This window comes from Eulemur rufifrons, unplaced genomic scaffold, assembly GCF_041146395.1.
Source record: "Eulemur rufifrons isolate Redbay unplaced genomic scaffold, OSU_ERuf_1 scaffold_260, whole genome shotgun sequence".
Lineage (NCBI taxonomy): Eukaryota > Metazoa > Chordata > Mammalia > Primates > Lemuridae > Eulemur > Eulemur rufifrons.
Genome location: NW_027183042.1, coordinates 116,413 through 136,971, shown reverse-complemented (window position 1 = coordinate 136,971; position 20,559 = coordinate 116,413). Strand labels below are relative to the sequence as shown.

The window sequence follows — 20,559 nt, the reverse complement described above, 5'->3', positions numbered from 1 at the left end:
TGGGTCTACCCATTAATTGGTTATTTCATAATGGCATTTGAGCATTGAACAGTTTTCAGAGATAGTCTCTAACTTACCACCTGTAGTATTTTTGTACACAAAAATAAAATTGTCATTACTTGTTTGCTGTGGTGGATCCCTTTCAAAAATACCAATACCACGTTCTACCATTCTTTCTTCCTCCTATTAAAAAGAAAAAGAAAACAACTTCAGAAAAGGTATTTACGCACTCATGCACCCACTCAGACAGCAAGACAACAAACATATACTGTGTTTATCAAATCATACACGCTATCCGGGGAGAATCTGAAAATAGAAATAGAAGACAGATTCAGTCCCGTATTCAAGTGGAGGTAGAAACATATGAAAACAAATAGGAAAAGTATAATTCATGAGTTCTACAATTAAAGTAAAGTACAGTAAGGGCACAAAGGAGAAAAGAGCTGGTTCTGCCTGGGAAGCTCAGGAAATGCTGCAAAGATAGGGCTGTATTTTGAAAGGCAGACAAGGTGCAGAGTGAGAGTGTGAAGGGTTTCAAGACGGAGCAGTGTGAGCAAAAGGATGAGGCATAAGACCACATGGCAAGTGAGGGCTACCCAAGTACTCTGGTAAAACTGCAACGCAGTTATAAGGAATCAGATCGAGAGACAAAACGGGAGAATCAGACCAGACCACAAAAGACATGTGTCATGATAGAACGTGAACTTTCCCCTCATGTAGTGGGATACACTCAATAAGGAGATGATTCAGAGCATCACAAATATACTTTAAAAAGGTCACCTTGGTAGCAATGTAAAGACAGAGGAACATAGGGGGGGGCGAAACCAGAAAAGAACATTTCAAAGTCATAGGTCAGAAAGTAAATGATGGGAATAAGGTATGGACAATTGTTAGTTAGCAGGTAGAAAGTATGAGCTTGGGGAGTGACTGGGTGGTGATTTCAGGGAGGGCTGGAGTGCAGGACTTGTCCTAATTCAATGTTTCAGTGATATTTACTAGGTGTTATTTACTGGGATGGGGAAACCAGGCGACGGAGTAGGTCACAGATAGGGAAGAGTCAGGGAAGGGTCAGGGACAATGTCTTCAGTTTGGGACATAACAAACTTGAAGCACCCAGGGGACACAGAAGACAGATCTCAATAAATACTTTTGGAATAAAGATAGATGACCTTACTCAGGAAAAGCATATGGTGTTCAGAAGATAAGTATTTGTGAGATACACTAAACTGGTAGAATTAAATAATGCAAACCTATACAGAACTCTGAAATCTGGAAAATGAAAACAAGAGGAGCGACTTGGGGGGATAGGCGGTACATGGGCAATGTATGTAACCTGAACTTTTGTACCCCCCATAATAAGCCTCGCCAGCGAGCGGGCGGGTTCATCCCGCAGGAGAGCGTCTCGCTTCCCCGCTGGCCTCCACACCCACCCGGTCAGGGACCCGTCTGAAGTCGGTGCAAAATCACTGCGGGAGACGTGGGGCTCTGTGGACAGGAGACATTAGCGCGAAGCATCTCGACCTCCCCGAGCTCTGTGCCGGGACTGCACTGGGCGGGAGAGGGGCCGGTCTGGGCCACCGCTGGAGGCCGTTAGAAGAGAGGTCACTTGCCTCAGTGGGTCCAGATCAATGGAGCTGAGCACTAAGTATGGGACTCTAACCTGGAAACCGCTGCGGGCAAATAGGCCCGCTCAGGGTGGGTCAGAAAGGGCGAGAGCTCCTGCTGGACAGGCGTGAGATTGTGGGAGGGTGACGTAAAAGAGACGACGGGGCATCCTGGTGACTAAGCTCCCCATCTGACACCTGCCAACTCCTGAACAGTCACCCCCAGTGCTAACGCTCTGCAGGTGGGCAGTCGCCATTTTCAGGGTCCACAACCCAGCCACTGTGGAGTGATATGGTGTTGGGCAGATCCCTTCCCCCAGCCCCGGGACTCTGGCGACAAGCTCCGCCCTTACACGACCTGTGGTCCACTAGCCAGCCCCATTTTGATGGGTGAATTCTGAATTCCTCCCTAGTCGTGGGAGGCTAACACCGGCAGGACTTACAGGCTCTGGGTGCTGGGCGGACTGGGGCGCCACCCCCTCCCCCTAGCCAGCATCTTTTGCACCAAAAGTGGCAGGCTCCACCCTTGGAGGTGGGGTGAGACAAGAACAGCCACTTTGCCTCTGTGACTAGCGTGAATCTGAGGGGCCTTTGCGCAGATCAATAGTTGACAGCCCAGTGACTCTGCTCCTCAACCCGGTTTATGTCATCCAGTAGCATCATAACTCTGGGGCTGGATTTCCGCCTCTGGTCAGCTGCCAACAGTGGGGTCCATGGTCAGGGAACAAAAATCCTGGCAAGAGGCCAAAACAGGCTCCCCAAGTAACCCCTCCCATCAGGAGCAGCCTCCCAACTGTGGTAGAAGAACCCTGAACAACATATTAGCGGCTTCCCCTAGCGGCAGATCAAGTAACCATAGGAGTATACACACCCAGGCTGGTAGGCAGCAGCTGCTATATTCCTTGCTCCTACAGCATCTACTGCAACAGAGCCTACACAGGGCGTGTTACTTCCCAAATGAAAAGTGAAAGATGGAAGCAATGACTGATCCAGATGGGAAGGACTCAGTGAAAGAACTCTGGAAGTATGAAGAATCAAGCGGAAAGTGCACCCACAAAGAGGAACACCAGCTCTCTAGCAATGGGCATTAACCAAATTCAGACACTAAAATGACAAAAGAATTTCAAACATGGATTGTAAAAAAAAATGATATGCAAGAAAAAATGGATAACCAATACAAAGGAACCACACACACACAAAAAAATTCCAGGACTTGGAAGAAAAATTGACTAAAGAAATTGAAATATTAAAGAAAAATCAAACCGAACTCCTGAAATGAAGAATTTATTCAAGGAACTACAAAACACAGTGGAAAGCCTCAAGAACAGGGTAGATCAAACATAAGAAAGAATCTCAGGGATTGAAGATAACACCTTCCAATTAAATAAGTCAGTCACAGAAGGCAGAGAAATAAGAGAAAACAGCAAAGCATACAAGAAATGTGGGATTATGTGAAGAGGCCTAACATGAGAATTATAGGCATCCCTTAGGGCAAAGAAGAAAATACACAAGGGTTGGATAACCTATTTGAAGTTAGAGGAAACTTTCCCAAGCCTGGCTAAAACTCTAGATATACAGGTACAAGAAGCTCAAAGGACCCCTGGGATATTCACTGCAAACAGGAAGACACCATGACATGAGGTCATCAGACTGACCAAAATATCCACTAAAGAGGCCCTTCTACAAGCTGTGAGGAAAAAGAAACAAGTAACATACAAAGGAAAGCCCATTCAAACAAAGCCAGACTTCTCAACTGAAACCTTACAAGCAAGAAGAGACTGGGACCCCATTCTCACTCTTCTGAAACAGAATAATGCCCAGCCTAGAATCTTGTACCCTGCAAAACTAAGTTTTGTATACAAAGGAGAAATAAAGACATTCTCAGATAAGCAAAGACTGAGGGAATTCACCAAGACAAGACCAGCCCTGCAAGAAGTACTCAAAACAGAGTTACACACGGATCAGCACAATAAACACTCGTGAATGTAAAACCACTCCAAAGCTAAAGATCAAAGGCCAGATACCACAATGGCTCAAGAGAGAAAATAAACCAACAAAGTTCTACCCAACAGGATGAACAGAAATTTGCCCCACCTACCAGTTCTCTCAATGAATGTGAATGGCTTGAACTCCCCACTCAAAAGACATAGGCTGGCCCAATGGATAAAAAAATACAAGACAAGTATCTGCCATCTTCAGGAAACACATCTAAACTGCAAGGATGCATTTAGACTCAAGGTAAAGCAGTGGAAAACGATATTTCAAGCAAATGGAAGCCCAAAGAAGGCTGGCATCCTGGTCTTGACTTCAGATAACTTAGTCTTTAAATCAACGAAAGTAAATGAAAGACAAAGAGGGTCACTATATAATGGTGAAGGGTACAGTTCAATAAGAAGACATAATAATTCTAAATATGTATACACCCAACTTAGGTGCACCCAGATTCATAAAGCAAAGTCTCCTTGATCTAAACAAACTGATAAACAGCAACACCGTAAGAGCCAGAGACTTGAACACCCCGGTGACAGCACAGGACAGATCCTCCAAACAGAAAATAAACAAAGAAATAATGGACTTAAACATAACTCTGGAACAAATGGGCCTGACTGACATTTGCAGGACATTCTACCCAAAAACCACTGAAAATATGTTCTTCTCGTCAGCTCATGGGGCATTCTCTAAGATTGACTATATCGTAGGACACAAAGCATGTCTTAAAAATTGTAAGAAAATAGAAATTATACTATGTACCTTCTCAGATCACAGTGGAATGAAAGTAGAAACCACCCTAACAGAAACTCTCATTTCTATACAAAGTCATGGAAACTAAACAACCTTCTGCTGAATGACTATTCCATAAATGAGGAAAGCAAGATGGAAATAAAAAGATTCTTTGAACTAAATGACAAAGGAGACACAAGTTATCAAAATCTGTGGGACACAGCTAAAGCAGTACTGAGAGGAAAGTTTATTTCTATAAATGCCTATATCCAAAAGACAGAAAGATCACAAATAGACAACCTAATGAATACACTCAAAGAGCTGGAAAAAGAAGCACAGACCAACCCTAAACCCAGCAGAAGAAGTGAAATTAATAAGATGAAATCAGAACTAAATGAAATTGACAATAAGAAAACTATACAGAAGACTAAACTAATAAACAAAAAGTTGGTTCTTTGAAAAAATAAAATTGACACACCTTTGGCTAGACTAATGAAAAGCAGAAAAGAAAAATCTCTAATAACCTCCATCAGGAACATGAAAGGACAAATTACAACTGATGCCACAAAGATACAAGATATCATCTATGAATTCTACAAAAACCTTTATGCACACAAACTGGAAAATGTGGAGGAAATGGACAAATTTTTAGAAACATGCAGGCTCCATAGGCTCAACCAGGAAGAAACAGAATTCCTGAACAGACCAATATCAAGAACTGAAATTGAAACAGCAATAAAAAACCTTCCTAAAAAGAAAAGTCCTGGACCAGAGGGGTTCACACCCAAATTTTACCACACCTACAAAGAAGAACTGGTGCTACCCTGCAGAAATTATTCTACAACATTGAGAAGGATGGAATCCTCCCCAACACATTTTATGAAGACAACATAACCCTGATACCAAAACCAAGAAAGGATGCCACAAAGAAAGAAAACTACAGCCATTATCTCTTCTGAATATAGATGCAAGAATTCTCAAAAAAATCCTACCAAACCGAATCCAGGTGCTTAACAAGAAAATAATCCATCACGACCACGTGGGCTTCATCCCAGAGATGCAGAGATGGTTCAACATACACAAATCTATAAATGTAATTCATCACATAAATAGAAGCAAAAACAAAGACTGTATGATCCTCTCAATAGACACAGAAAAAAGTTTGATAAATTCAACACCCTTTTATGATAAGAATGGTTAACAAAATAGGCATAGATGGGGCTTCCCTAAAAATGACACAAGCCATATATGACAAAGCCACAGCCAACATCATACAGAATGGGGAAAAATTGAAAGCATTCCCACTTAGAACTGGAACCAGACAAGGTTGCCCACTATCTCCACTTCTATTCAACATAGTGCTAGAAGCCCTTGCTAGAGCAATTAGACAAGAGAGCGGAATCAAGGACTTTCAAACGGGGGCAAAAAAGATCACGCTCTCACTCTTTGCTGATGATATGATAGTATATCTAGAAAACCCCATGGATTCAATGAAGAGACTCCTGGAATTGATAAATGAATTCAGTAAAGTCTCAGGATACAAAATCAATACACACAAATCAGAGGCATTCATATACGCCAATAACAGTCAAACTGAGAACCAAATCAAAGACTCAGTACCCTTCAAAATAGCAACAAAGAAAATAAAGTAACTAGGAATATATTTAACTAAGGAGGCAAAAGGTCTCTACAGGGAGAACTATGATACACTGAGGAAGGAAATAGCAGAGGATGTAAACAGGTGGAAAACCATACCATGCTTGTGGATCGGCAGAATCAACATTGCTAAAAAGTCTATACTACCCAAAGTGATCTACAGAGTCAATGCAATCCTTATTAAAATACCAACATCATTTTTCACAGATATAGAAAAAATAAATTTTATGTTTCATATGGAACCAGGGAAAACCCCGTATAGCAAAAGCAATCCTAGGCAATAAAAACTAACTGGGAGGCATCAATTTACCACACTTCAAACTATACTACAAGGCCACAGTAATTAAAACAGCTTGGTACTGGCACAAGAACTGGGACATCGACCAGTGGAATAGAACTGAGAATCCAGATATAAAACCACCCTCATATAGCCATCTAATCTTTGACAAAGAAGACAAAAATATACACTGGGGAAAAGAATTCTTATTCAATAAATGGTGCTGGGAAAACTAGATAGCCACATGTAGAAGACTGAAACAGGATCCACACCTTTCACCTCTCACAAAAATCAACTCACAGTGGGTAACAGACTTAAACGTAAGGTGTGAAACTATTAGAATTCTAAAAGAAAATGTCAGAAAAACTCTGATTGACATTGGCCTAGGCAAAGAATTTATGAAGAAGACCCCAAAGACAATCACAGCAACAACAAAAATAAATGGGATCTGATTAAATTAAAAAGCTTCTGCACAGCCAAAGAAACTGTCATGAGAGCAAACAGACAACTTACAGACTGGGAAAAATTTTTCACATGCTGCACAGCCAATAAAGGGCTGAAAACTAGAATCTATTTAGAACTCAGGAAAATCAGCAAGAAAAAAATCAACCCTATCAAAAAGTGGGCAAAGGACATGAACAGAAACTTTTCAAAAGAAGACGAAACAATGGCCAGAAAACATGAAAAAATGCTCGTCATCTCTAATCATCAGGGAAATGCAAATCAAAACCATAATGAGATAGCACTCATCTCCTGTGAGAATGGCCTTTATCAAAAAGTCCCAAAACAATAAATGTTAGCGTGGATGCAGACAGATAGGAACACTCATACACTGCTGGTGGGACTGCAAACTAGTGCAACCTCTTTGGAAAGCAATATGGAGATACCTCAAAGAGATACAACTAGATTTGCCATTTGATCCAGCAATCCCATTACTGGGCATCTACCCAAAAGAACAAAAGACACTCTATAAAAAAGACACCTGCACTCGAATGTTTATAGTAGTGCAATTCACAATTACAAAGATGTGGAAACAACCCAAGTGCCCATCAATACATGAGTGGATTAATAAAATGTGGTATATGCATACCATGGAGTACTACTCAGCTATAAGAAACAATGGTGATATAGCACCTCTTGTATTATCCTGGATAGAGCTGGAACCCATTCTACTAAGTGAAGTATCCCAAGAATGGAAAAATAAGCACCACATGTACTCACCATCAAATTGGTTTTAACTGATCAATACCTAAGTGTACATATAGGAATAACATTTATTGGCCATCGGGCAGATGGGAATGGGTAGGAAGGGATGGGTATAAACAAACATAATGAGTGCAATGCACACCGTCTGGGGAATGGACACACTTGAAGCTCTGAGTTGGGGGGGTGGGGAAGGGCAATATATGTAACCTAAACATATGTATCCCCATAACATGCTGAAATAAAAAAAACAAAGAAATGGGAAAATCCAATAAAATAATTTAAAAAAATAAGGTATTCAATTAGTTAAACATGCTCATCTACACTGCCTGAAAGCTGTAACATAATTACAACAGAGAGAGACCAAATGGAAAAAGATATATGTTCCATCAATTTTCCACTTGGAGAAAGAATTGGTAATCAGAATTTTAAAGAGGAAAACTTATGGCTTGAATAAAATATATTTAAGAGAACATGGCTTGGGGCTAAAGAAAGTTTGAGAAATTTTAATTTAAAATCCTTTTCTAGGCCTTCAGTTGGAGGATACTAGAAATTATTCAGTAATCCTATTTTCTAGTTATGACATATTTCCAAACTGTTTTCTTCTAAATTATGACATATTTTCTCTGCATAAGTCCCTAAACAATAAAAGGGGATATAAATGTAAGCCATAATTTTAGAAATGCAACAGATTTAATTCTTAGATCTAGTATACATATTATTTATTTATAACATTCCATTATATAGAATTCCATTTGGTGTTCATTTATTCCTATTCAAAAATATTGAAATGATTCTGACATGTAAAACTTTATTCTAGGCACTCCAGAATACACCCAAATATATTTCCTAACTTCCAGAAGCTCATACTAATTCATAGGCTTCAGTATGATTATGTAAATAACTAAATACAAAAACCTCTGAAATTTGCGACTTAAGAATGTGATACAAGCACTTTGAGTGGATATTATTTAAAACTACAGTGCAAAAAAACCCTGAAATTAAAGTTTTGCCATATGGCTATTAACAGTCTCTGCTTCTAGAACTGTTCGTTATTTGGGGCAAAACATGAATTCTTCAGTTAGATGAAGTGTTAAATATACTCTTAAAGGAATGACTTAGAAACCACAGTGGAATCCCTTTGCAATACAGATGTTTAGAAAGAGAATTTAAATTTCTCTATTTCTACAATTTTTTAAAAATTAGAGATGGGGTCTTGCTATGCTGCTCAGGCTGGTGTAAAACTCCTGGACTTAAGTGATCCTCCCACCTCAGCTTCCTGAGCAGCTGGGACAACAGGAATGTGCTACCACACCCAGCTAAATTTCCACAATTTCTAATGTTATTTTAGTCTAATTACAGAACCAAAGACAGAAATAGGGAATAATTTCTCTTGCAAAACCTACAGGAAGGTTATAATCAGTGTACAAGGAAAAAAAGGGGAAACTATATGTTATGTGCCGCACAACTGGGGAGCTGAAAAGCACCAGGCAGATTCCATGATAATATAATAAGTAATTGGATGCATTAGAGATTTATTTAGGTAAAAGGATTATTATAAAATTCATGTTAATAAGATTTAAAAGCCACAGGAAGTATACCTATCCAAATAAACCTTGACCAAATTTCATATTTCCTCAATTATGGAAAAGCCTTTCTTAATATAATTTTCCTGTCACTATGCATTTTTCAGTCCATTCTTTTTTCAGTCCCAACCCCCTCAAAGTATTTATCAGCCCTTTGTTATTCACCAACGTAAAAACTTTTTAAAACATTCCACTAGTCATATTTCTATCAAATGGTTTCCTCTGACCAACTTTCCATTACAGACATAAGGTGATCGTAGGTAGAGCACTGCTAAACTTTAACATAAGTACTGTACAAAACTAGATTCACAGTGAGAAAATTAATTTCACAAGAGACAACCTCACCTTGGTAGCAGAGTTGAAGTCTTCTACCTCTGGTGTACTCTGTAAATCATCCTTATAATCCAGAATGCTGGAAAGGCTTTAGGGCAAAAGCATACAACAAAACTGAGTGAGTTCATTTCTTTAAAAAAAAAAAAACCTGCCAGTTTTTATCTGGGTGTTCTCTCCAAAAAACAAAAACAAAAACAAAAAAAATTCTGGGGATATGTCAGCTGTCTGTATATTGAGTGATGTTTCTTGATATAATTAAACATGGCTTTGGTTTTAAAAAATATTTTAGTTATCTATTTCTACCGCCATCTCTCCTGACCTACGAAATAGTCAATGGAGACACCTTTAGTTCCACAACCAATAGTGACAGCCACTATACTGGCAGAGTCTGAGAACAATTTGTCTTCACAAATTATACTGAATACAAAGGCTAACGAAAAATTCAATAAAGGTCTGATATAACTTTTGTTACCTGAACTGAAACAAACCTGATAACCTAAAACAAGGTAGAAAAATACAATGTCCCTTCTCCATCACCTATCTCTGATTCAAAGACTAATCGGTGTCACTCGAAATGGCAGTCTTCGTTCTTCAGCGTGGATACCACTAAAGAAAGCCCCACTGTTCCCTTTCCCCAAAACAGGACAGAGAGTCTCGTAAACCATTTGGAATGTTTCAAAGCTAAATGTACAAAAGCCAAAGAACAAATGTATATGTTGTTATCGGGAATACTCTTTCCAGAAAGAGTAAAACATTAAAAATCATAAAATCTAATAATTTTTCTATTTAAGTCCTGCCTTGTTCAGGGCCACATAAATTAGGGAGCCCTTAAAAACCTTCATAGGCACTCAGATACTCAGAGACTGCTGGGAAAACAGAGTCCGGCAGCTGTATCTCTATTTCCCTAAGTGCTATGTAATCATCGTCCTCCCTATGGTCTCTCGCTTCCAGATCCCTCTTCTGCAGGGCTCCATGGCAGTCTCCAACCTCTGAATACTCAGCCTACAAAAGCACAGGTTCCTGAAAGGGTGGGCTCAAATGATACAGAGTAGGAGCTCTCTATTTCCCCGCTTCTGGAAAACAGGCTAAATGGAGTCTCAGTCACCTGCCCCCAGCACAGGCATGTTACCAACTACCCGCCTGAAGCTCCGTGACTGATTCACCAGCCAGACCTACCCCTGCCCTAGCCCCCAGGTGCATGGGAAGGACATCAGTGAACTGGGAAAAGAGGCAGAGGTGAGGGGACACCTGTCCTGGGCCACAGATCTATGTAGTTCAGCAACCTCCAGCCCCCTAGTGCTCCAGGGGCTCAACTCCACCTCTCCATAAGTTGGGGTGCACGCAGATGATACCATATTCCTATCTGCTGTAGAGACTCTTACCAGTGGCTCAAATTCTTTTAACATCTTTGGACAGAAACCTTCAAGTTTGACAGTCCTTCCAATTAAAGAAACAAAAAAGCAGCAACCTGTTCAGGACTCCCTTGGACCTCCCATCTCCGTTTGCCTTTCCAGATAACTGTCAACAGACCGTGTCCTTCATTCCTATGATTTACCTTTATCAGACTCGCCATAAACCCCAATATGATCTCTTTCCTAAAACCCTTATTCCTATCCAACCCGGTGCTGTCTCTGTTTAAGCTTGGCCTTCCCCTGCTAATTCCGTAAGCATCCACTTCCACTGGCGTCACCAGCTCCTTCCATTCTACTCCTACTCCATCTGGTTCACTAGGCCACTTTCGCTTTCTATTATTAAAACACTCACTGACAGGATGACACAAGAAGAATACTGGGCTTTGATTTAAGGAACCTGAGTTCAGTCTCATTTCTGCCACTTGCTATATTCAAACAAGTCACTTTAATCTCTTTGGGTTTCAGGTTCTCCATCTGAACAACCACTTCACCAGGATGTTCAACAGAGGTTGAGGTACAGGAAGATATTTTCATTAGTCTCTAAGATTCCTTAAAATCCTGAAATTCTTTGTCCTTTTGATTCTGTCTATAGAAAAATTGGAGATACTTAGCTGGCAGAAATAGAAAAAATAATAAAACAAAAGGAACACCAAGAAAAACAAAGACCATTTTAAAAAATCAAGAAAAGATTACAGAAAAGTCATACAAGAGAAAAGACTCTAGAAAAGAAAAACCTTCATGGAATTAGGCAAAGGAACTTGCCTAAAGAGAAAACCAAACTGGGACGTCAGCAACTAGAGAAATCAATTAGAAACGGCATCTCAACTGATGCTAAAGGTAATTAACATAACATGGCCTGTACACAGATGTCCTTCACTTACGGTAAATAATTCCTCTCTAGGACTTCCCCGGTCCCACTTATATATAGAAAAAATACTAAAAGCATAAGGGGGCGTGGTCGCACATGACTAGACTGAGCTACTCAGGACCATCTGAGGAGACAGGAGTTTGAGACACACCTGGTCCTGTGGCCACAGCTGAGCGAGATCAGCCCTAAATCCTTTGATGGTAAAAACCAGGTGCTCATTACCACTGCAATTGTCAAACATGTCGCGGCTTCTGAGGAAAACTCTAAATGAGAGTTAACATAGAACTAAACGTGATCTTCTGAAGTGATCTGATGGGGACCCAGTACCTTGCTCCCAGTGCTGCACAGGTCTCTGTCAAACTATGCTGAGAGGCCAGAGAAGGGATTTGGGAGCCAGACAGACTGACGTCAGCTCATGGATCAGCTACTTCTTAACTATAGGAACGAGGGCCATTTAGTCAACCTCTCTGAACTACAGTGGCCTGCTCAGGAAAAACTAGATCATTATAGTGCAGATACATTGCAAAGCTGTTGGGATGACTAGATGAGATGATAAATGCTAAGCATATAACACGGTGTGTAGCTCAGAGTAGAATACTCAACAAATATTAACTTTTTTTCCTCTGTATTGCCTTAGTTAACATATAGGTTTTAAAAATCTGTAAAATCCTACCTGATTCCAGGGTCTTCAGTAATCTCACCCACTATTAAAGAGAAAAATAAAATACATTTTAAATCAACAATAGAAAAATACAGAATATTAAAAGCATAGGGGGGCATGGTGGCAGCGGCCTTAATCCCAGCTACTCAGGATCATTTGAGGAGCCAGGAGTTTGAGACCAACCTGGACAACATAGCTGGACTCTGCCTTCATTTAAAAAAATCATGGAAGCTTTTGTCAGCGCTTTACGCTTTATTAAAATAAGACTCTGGTGCTTTGTTACAACATATTATTTGGGGACCATGCCTGGAGACTGTACCGGAATTAATATTAGTTATAATCATTATACACCGGCAGGCAACTAGTGCACTAACTCGTGCTTTCCCTCCTTTGTATTTAGCAAACACAAGGATAAATGGGATCTATCAAAATTCAATTCCCACATGTGACCTGCTGTGTACAATAATCATGGTCCTGACCAAACCCTGCCACACTGACAGAAAATGCTATCATTGGCAGGTTCAGTGTCACATGAGGACAGCGTCAACCGTAAAGAGCATGAATTCTGGACTAATGGTCTAGGAGCAGTTAGAACAGAGTCTAACTGACCCCTTATGTGATGGACGTGTTGGAAAAACACACTCGATGTATGTTTCCTCTGCTCTCACATCACAAAACAATCATCAACACAGAAGACTTCTGTGAACAAACGTGTGGGGATTTTTTCCCACCAAGAAGCCAGCAATCAATTCTGCAGTGGACACCAGCTGGGTGTCCTCTGATTCAACTCCAACACCATCCCCTTGCCGATAACATCAGATCCCACAGGTTGAGGCTCAGTCCACAAGGCTGTCCCTTCCCCACACCAGAACTTCTGACCAACTGGCTTCAAGTTGGGGTTCCCACAGCCTCCTCTTTGGGTTCAGTGAATTTGCTAGAGTGGCTCACAGGACTCAGGGAAACACTACTGTCGACCAGTTTATTATAAAGGGTATTACAAAGGATACAGATGCAGAGATGCCCAGGGCAAGGTATGGGGGAAGGGGGGCAGAGCTTCCATGCCCGCCCAGGGGTGCCACACTCTGGGAAGCTCCACATATTCAGCTCTCTGGATCTCTCGGAACCCTATCCTTTTGAATTTTTATGAAAGCTTCATTACCAGCCATGACCCATTAAATCACTGGCCTTTGGGGTTCAAACCTTCAGTCCCTCTCTCCTCCCAGGAGGTTGGGGGATAGGGTAGAAGTCCCAACTCTCCAATCCTGCCTTGGTCTTTCTGGTGACCAGACCCCATCCTGAAGCCACCTAGGGGCTGCTGGCCATCAGTGCACCATTACCGCACAAAAAGACATCACTCTGGAGAGTCTAAGGATATTAGAAGTCAAATTCCAGGAAATAGGGTCAAGACCAAATATCACATCCTTGGTTTTGCTTTCTGTGGTTTCAGTTACCTACGGTCAACCACAGTCCAAAAACATTAAGTAGAAAACTCCAGAAATAAACAATTCATAAGTTTTAAATTGTATGCTGTTCTGAGTAGCGTGATAAAATTGTGAGCCATCCTGCTCCATGTCACCAAGGATGGGAATCATCCCTTTGTCCAGTGTACCCCCGCTGTATGGCTATCCACCCCTTAGTCCTCACATCCGGCCCTCAACGTCACCATGGCTTGGTGATCCAGTGTCACCCAAAGGAAATGATCTCCTCCTTCTGTCATACAGTCAGCAGGTCAATAGCAGCTAACATTACATCACCGTGCCTGCATCGTTCACCTCATTCATCTCGTCAGGTAGATTCTGTATCATCTCACATCATCACAAGAAGTAGGGTGAGTACAGTACAACAAGATATTTTGAGAGACAACATTCATGTCACTTTTAGTACAGTATGTTGTTATAATTGTTCTATTTTATTATTGGTTATTAATTTGGTTTATTATTGGTTGTTAATCTCATGCTGTGCCTAATTTACAAACTTTATCATAGATATGTGTGCATAGGAAAAACTTTGTCCATACGGAATGCAGTACTATCCACGGTTTCAGACATTCACTGGGGTCTTGGGATACATCCCACCGAGATAAGGGGGGACTACTGTACTTATTTTGTTGTGACCCAACACAGCTTCTCCAGCTCTTCAGTTGAAACTGTTCGCTTGAACATAAGACGCCCATCACAAGGAAACGAGGTATGTGGGCACTGTACTATGCTTGCATGGCGAAACCCAGCAACCAGAGCAAGGTCAAGGGTGCTTGCAAAGATGGCCCAGCTGCCAGTGGAGGAGAGCTAAAGAGAGATCGGTGTACTTACTCTCCCTAATCCTCTTCTGGGGAAGATGCTGCTAAGTTTACTTAGTTCTAGCTATTGTCTCCGCCCTATGGACGGGGCAAACGGGGCTCAAACTCACCTGCCATTTTATCTCCCTCACAAGGAACCAGTGGAAAGGTCACTGCCCTAACAGCTTATACACTCCGAACTGTGCCTTGTATTCAGAGGGAAGCTCAAGAAGACAGAAACACGGGGCAGGCTGTGGCAAATTGCCAGGGAATGCTGACAAAGGATACATCAATCAAACTATCAACTCACTTGAGCTAAATGAACGTGTCAACAGATCTCCTCCTCCCTAGTGGGAGGAAAAAATTCTTTTTTCACTTCATGTAAAGCAAAACAGTGTGACTCTCTCGGCATTCCTCATGACAGAAAATCTAGCGGTAGGAGAGCCGTGTTGTAATAACATAGACTGCTTTCAAATTCAGCCTCAGAGGAAGAGGATCAGTGAGGATTTGCTCATCTGCAGAATTCACTCTCTGATCTTATTTCCAACCGCAAAGTAAGTGTGCAAAAAAGACTTCATGATTCCAGTTTTTTGTTTTTTTTTTTTAACTGCAACTTCTTAAGATTGTCGTCTTACATTGTTGGAGTCCATCGGGACCCACCTCACAGACCAGGATGGTACAGTTAAGTGCTATGTACTACTGCATGACGTCATTTTTCTCACCCCACCCCATGATGTGGCACATGTCTACAGAAATCATGCTTTTTCAGCATGGTAAGCATGTCATCAGATCCTATGCTGATGAACAAAACAAAATGTGAAAAATAAGGACCAAGGACATCTTAAATGATGGCATTCAATTACCTTGGGGCTTTTTAATTTTTTAAATATTCCAACAGCTATCCACTGTATTATTCCAACTATATGACCGTGATGGAAAAAGCAAAACTATGACGATGGCAAAAAGATCAGTGTTGGCCAGGGGTGAGTGAGCAGGGAGGGAAGGATGAAAAGGCAGAGTACAGAGGATTTTTAGGGCAGCAAAACAATTCTGTAAGTGACACTACAAAGGCAGATATGTGTCATTATACATTTGTCCAACCTCACAGACAGTGAACCCTGATGTAAACTATGGACTTTGGGTGACGATGATGCGTCAGTGAAGATTCCTCAAGTGTAACAACTGCACCACTCTGGTGGGGGATGTTGAGAATGGGGGAGGCTGGGCATGTGTGGGGCAGGCGCTTCTGGAAAATTCCTGTACCTTCCCCTCAATTTTGCTACGAACCTAAAACTGCTCTGAAAAAAAAAACATATTAATTTAAAAACATATATTCACTGAACATGCTATTATGTTATAGCAGGACACAGTCACCTTGAAAATTGGAGATAATTAAAGATGAAGTAATAGATTATGGATATTATCTCCTAAATGAAAATATATAAAAATACATAAAGCAAATAATTTTAACTGCATCCTTAAGCAAGAAAATAATTGATATAAAAGATTGAATATTTTATCTTATTTTATAATTATAAACAGGGATTTAACACAATATGAATCAAAACTGGACCATCCATGTAACAAAAGTAAGAGATTTTTTTATTCTAATTTTAAATCAGAAATCATTCTGTTGATTTTACCTAAAAATTTTACTGCAAAGTTAAGCATATAAGGACAGATTATAATTATTTAATATTGTCATAGTAACTAATATACAAATACCTTTTCAATATTCACCAAAAATCAAAAAAGTAACCAGCATTGCAACCTAAAATGAATGATGCAACTAAAAGCGGAACCATGTTATGTTGTATCATGATATTATTTGGTATAAAAATAAAATTTTAAGACAACACCAAAAATTAAGTCAGGGCTATGACTGCTTTGCAGAAATGATTTCATACAGCAGGCATGAGACTGCCGTCCTTACATAGGCCTGCCTGCAAGGCTGGCCTTTGCTGGCACGTGGGAACTAGGTTTGGGAAGATTCCTACCATTCCCTAACTGACAAAAGTGGCTCACTGTCCCTAAACTGTTTGCACAATGTGGTTTACTCTGAGCAGTGCCTTTCCTTATGGGAGTCTGGAATTTTGATCGTGCCAAGGAGAGGATGCCTCTGTGACTAGCGCCCATTAAAAAAACTTGGGTACTGAGTCTCTAATGAGACTCTAGAACTGGGAAAAAACATTCCATATTTGTTGTCAAAATGTCATGCCAGGGGAATTAAGCACATCCTGCTAACTCCACAGGAGAGGACTCCTGGAAGCTTGTGCCTGGTTTCCTCCAGACTTCACCACATGCACCTTTGCCCTTTGGCAATTTTGCTTTGTTTCCTTTCACTGTAATAAACCAGAGCCCTGAGTATGGATATTTTCTGAGTCCTGTGAGTCTTCCTAGTGAGTCACCAAACATGGGGGTCATCTTGAGAATCCCTGACACAATTGCACTATGTGAAATTTTTGATATTTTATGTGGGACGACAATCAGAAGGTATTTCAAAGAATGTGTTTCCATAATGGATTTCCTTCACATTATCCTTGGCAATGCCTGTATTTCCATGCCCATTTGCATACAGGCATAAAAGAGATAGATGAAACAATGATGTCAGAAAACTGCATGACACAAGCAACAATCCTATTATAACTAGAGTAAAACATAGGGAATCTTCATGATGGACAATATGTTCTGCAGTATGAAAGGTATGAAAGTATGAAAGAACATGAAAAGATCAGGATCAATTTTCTCAGCCTTAGAAAGGTTTAATTCCTTGTACAGTAAGTTTGCATCAGGCTGGACATGGGGCACATGCCTGCAGTCCCCGCTACTCAGGAAGCTGAGGCAAAAGAATGGCTTGAGGCTGACAGTTCAAGAGTGCAGTGTGATATGATTTCACCTGTGAATAGCCACTGCACCCCACCTCTTAAAATAAATAACATAAATAAATAAGTAAAATAACTGTGCATCATTCAGGTAACATGGATATCTGTAAAAAAAAAAAAACAAAGCCATTGGATATTGTATATGCTGTACTACCAATCACAGAATTTCTTTTATTTGTTTTTAATCTTTTTCTTAATCTCTTAATAAAACTAAAACATAGTTCACCTATTAAAGACAATTCTTGACAGAACCAGTAGAAAAGTAAAAAAAAAACAAAAAAAATTGCATCCACATTGTAGGAGGAGCTATCCACTGCTATGCAGAAATACTGGCTTTAATCTTTAAGGTCCAATAGGACCTTTAACTTGTTTGTGGGAGAAGGGGAGTTATCTTACATGGAGATGGTTAAAAGTATGGTAATCCAATTAACTACATATTCTAGTTAAGCCACAGATTACCAGTTTCTAAACATATATAATACTGGAAAAGTGCTTCCCCTGAAAACTATGTCAGATAAAACAATTTGTATTTGACAATTCCACAGACTCTTTTTTTTTTTTTTTTTGAGACAGAGTCTCACTCTGTTGCCCAGGCTAGAGTGAGTGCCGTGGCGTCAGCCTAGCTCACAGCAACCTCAAACTCCTGAGCTCAAGCGATCCTCCTGTCTCAGCCTCCCGAGTAGCTGGGACTACAGGCATGCACCACCATGCCCGGCTAATTTTTCTATATATATTTTTAGCTGTCCAGATAATTTCTTTCTATTTTTGGTAGAGATGGGGTCTCGCTCTTGCTCAGGCTGGTCTCGAACTCCTGAGCTCAAACGATCCGCCCACCTCGGCCTCCCAGAGTGCTAGGATTACAGGTGTGAGCCACCACGCCCGGCCACCACAGACTCTTAAACTCCTGACAAACCATCATCAGTAACAGTCACTGTGCTAAAGATATAAAGAAGATTAGCATGAAAAACTAACAGAAGCCTGATCAAAAGGGAGACCCTGTCCCTACAAGAAATAGAAAAATTAGCTGCTCGTGGTGGCATGAACCTGCAATCCCACTTTCTGGGGAGGCTGAGGCAGGAGGATGGCTTGAGCCCAGGAGTTTGAGGTTGCAGTGAGCTGTGATGACACCACTGCACTCTGCCTAGGTGACAGAGCAAGGCCCTATCTAGAAAAGAAGAGGAGAAAGAGAAGAGAAGAGAAGAGAAGAGAAGAGAAGCTAATAGAATGCCAGATATACTTTAGGACAGGCAGCCAATTCTCTCAAAAAGAAATAATACACACTTGTCAAGCATACATATGTTACAAATGTGTTATAGTAATATTTTCCTTTGGGAGAAATTAAAAAAAAAAACAGTAAAAGCAGAGATCTCAGGAGAATGTAAATGAAAAGAGAATTACACTAACAAAAAAGAGTCAGGAGCTTACTTTTCTACTGATGTCACCAAAGTTCCCAAAATACTGAGAACTACTATATTCAGCATATCACCTTATATTTTCCTTTTGAGATATATACATATATATATATATGTTAGTTTTCTGCAACAAATATTTAAAAGATGTCAGTTTTTCCAAACTGATGGTCTCTAAACTTTTGGGGTTTTTTTGTTTTTGTTTTTGTTTTTTGTTGTTATTGTTGTTGTTGTTTTTGAGACAGAGTCTCACTCTGTTGCCCGAGCTACCATGAGTGCCATGGTGTCAGCCTAGCTCACAGCAACCTCCAACTCCTGGGCTCAAGCAATCCTCCTGTCTCAGCCTCCCGAGTAGCTGGGACTACAGGCATGTGCCGCCATGCCCGGCTAATTTTTTCTGTGTATTTTTAGTTGTCCGGTTAATTTCTTTCTATTTTTTAGTAGAGACGGGGTCTTGCTCTTACTCAGGCAGGTCTCAAACTCCTGAGCGCAAATGATCCACCCACCTGGGCCTCCCAGAGTGCTAGGATTACAGGCGGGAGCCACCGTGCCTGGCCTCTAAACTGTTTCTGATGACAACTTGAAACTGCCAAAACATGACTGTGTTATGATCCCATGCCACAGGGAGGGTAGGTACATCTGACAGCACGTTCCATTTCTCACTGCCAGATTTTTGGTTTGGAATGTATGCAGAACAGCTTGTCAAGGACTTGAGTACAAAACAAGTAATTCCACAAGAGGCAGATAAGAAAGACAACACTTTTCCTCACGTGACCCTTAGGTTTTGGCAATTCTGGAAAAGTGCTGAGAGGTGTACTCACCAGTCTAGACCATTTTCCCTCATCCTGCATAGGTAGCTGCCGCACTTACAGAAACTGATTAGGGTCTTGGCAGCTATATTCCTCCACATTTGGATGCAAGAACAACCAATCACATAAACAGTAGGCTTTAGAACTATAAATTTGTTCTTTTGGAAAGGATGTCATGTAATCTTACTTGTTAGAATAGATACTCCCTACTGGAAATTCTCACTTTTTTAAATTTTTGCAACATCATTTCCTCTGATTTCTCTCCTACTTTTGCCTAACCACTTCTCAGTCTTCTACACTAACTGCTTCTCCTCTGGGAAATGTTGATATGCCCAGGGTTTTCCCACTGGACTTCTCATTCTGCATTTTCCCCATCGCGGATAAGTTCATTCAGATCTACGACTTTGCCTGATAATTAGAATAAGATTATTCCAAGTCTGCGTCTCCAACCTCAGTGTTCCATCTCCAGCTAGAAATGTCTATCATCCACTTACCTGCTGAAAACCTCCTACATGAATATCCCAGGAAACGCAACATGTATAGAAAAAACTTAGTCTTCCCTGTTAACCTGCTGCTCCCCTCTGCTTACCTGACAATTTCCTATTCCTTCCCCATGTCCAGTTTAAATGCCAGTGTACAGCATGGAAATCTATGGATCATTTGAAATTTCTCTCTGCCCCCTAACATCGCACACTCAATAATCGTATTAACTGTACCTCTTTTCTGCCTCTGCTTTATGTTTCTACTACCACTGGAAACATACACATAAGTATTCACATATAAAATAATTATATTCATAATTCTTAGTTTAACATGGGCTCCTAATGAATGGCTTTCGCAGGAAGAGTAAACTGCCAACTATT

At 40.6% G+C, this 20,559-nt stretch overlaps 1 long non-coding RNA gene across 1 annotated transcript in view; it reads right to left on the bottom strand.

Annotated features, from left to right (window-relative positions):
* Nucleotides 1-4: 4 nt before the first annotated feature.
* Nucleotides 5-20,559, bottom strand: part of LOC138380041 (uncharacterized) — a 28,925-nt gene continuing 8,370 nt past the window's right edge. Inside the window, exons 3-5 of the long non-coding RNA XR_011232511.1 lie at nucleotides 12,334-12,364; nucleotides 9,393-9,468; nucleotides 5-183 (exon numbers count right to left, since the gene is read on the bottom strand). This is a non-coding gene — a long non-coding RNA (uncharacterized lncRNA). The remainder of the gene's footprint in view (nucleotides 184-9,392; nucleotides 9,469-12,333; nucleotides 12,365-20,559) is intronic.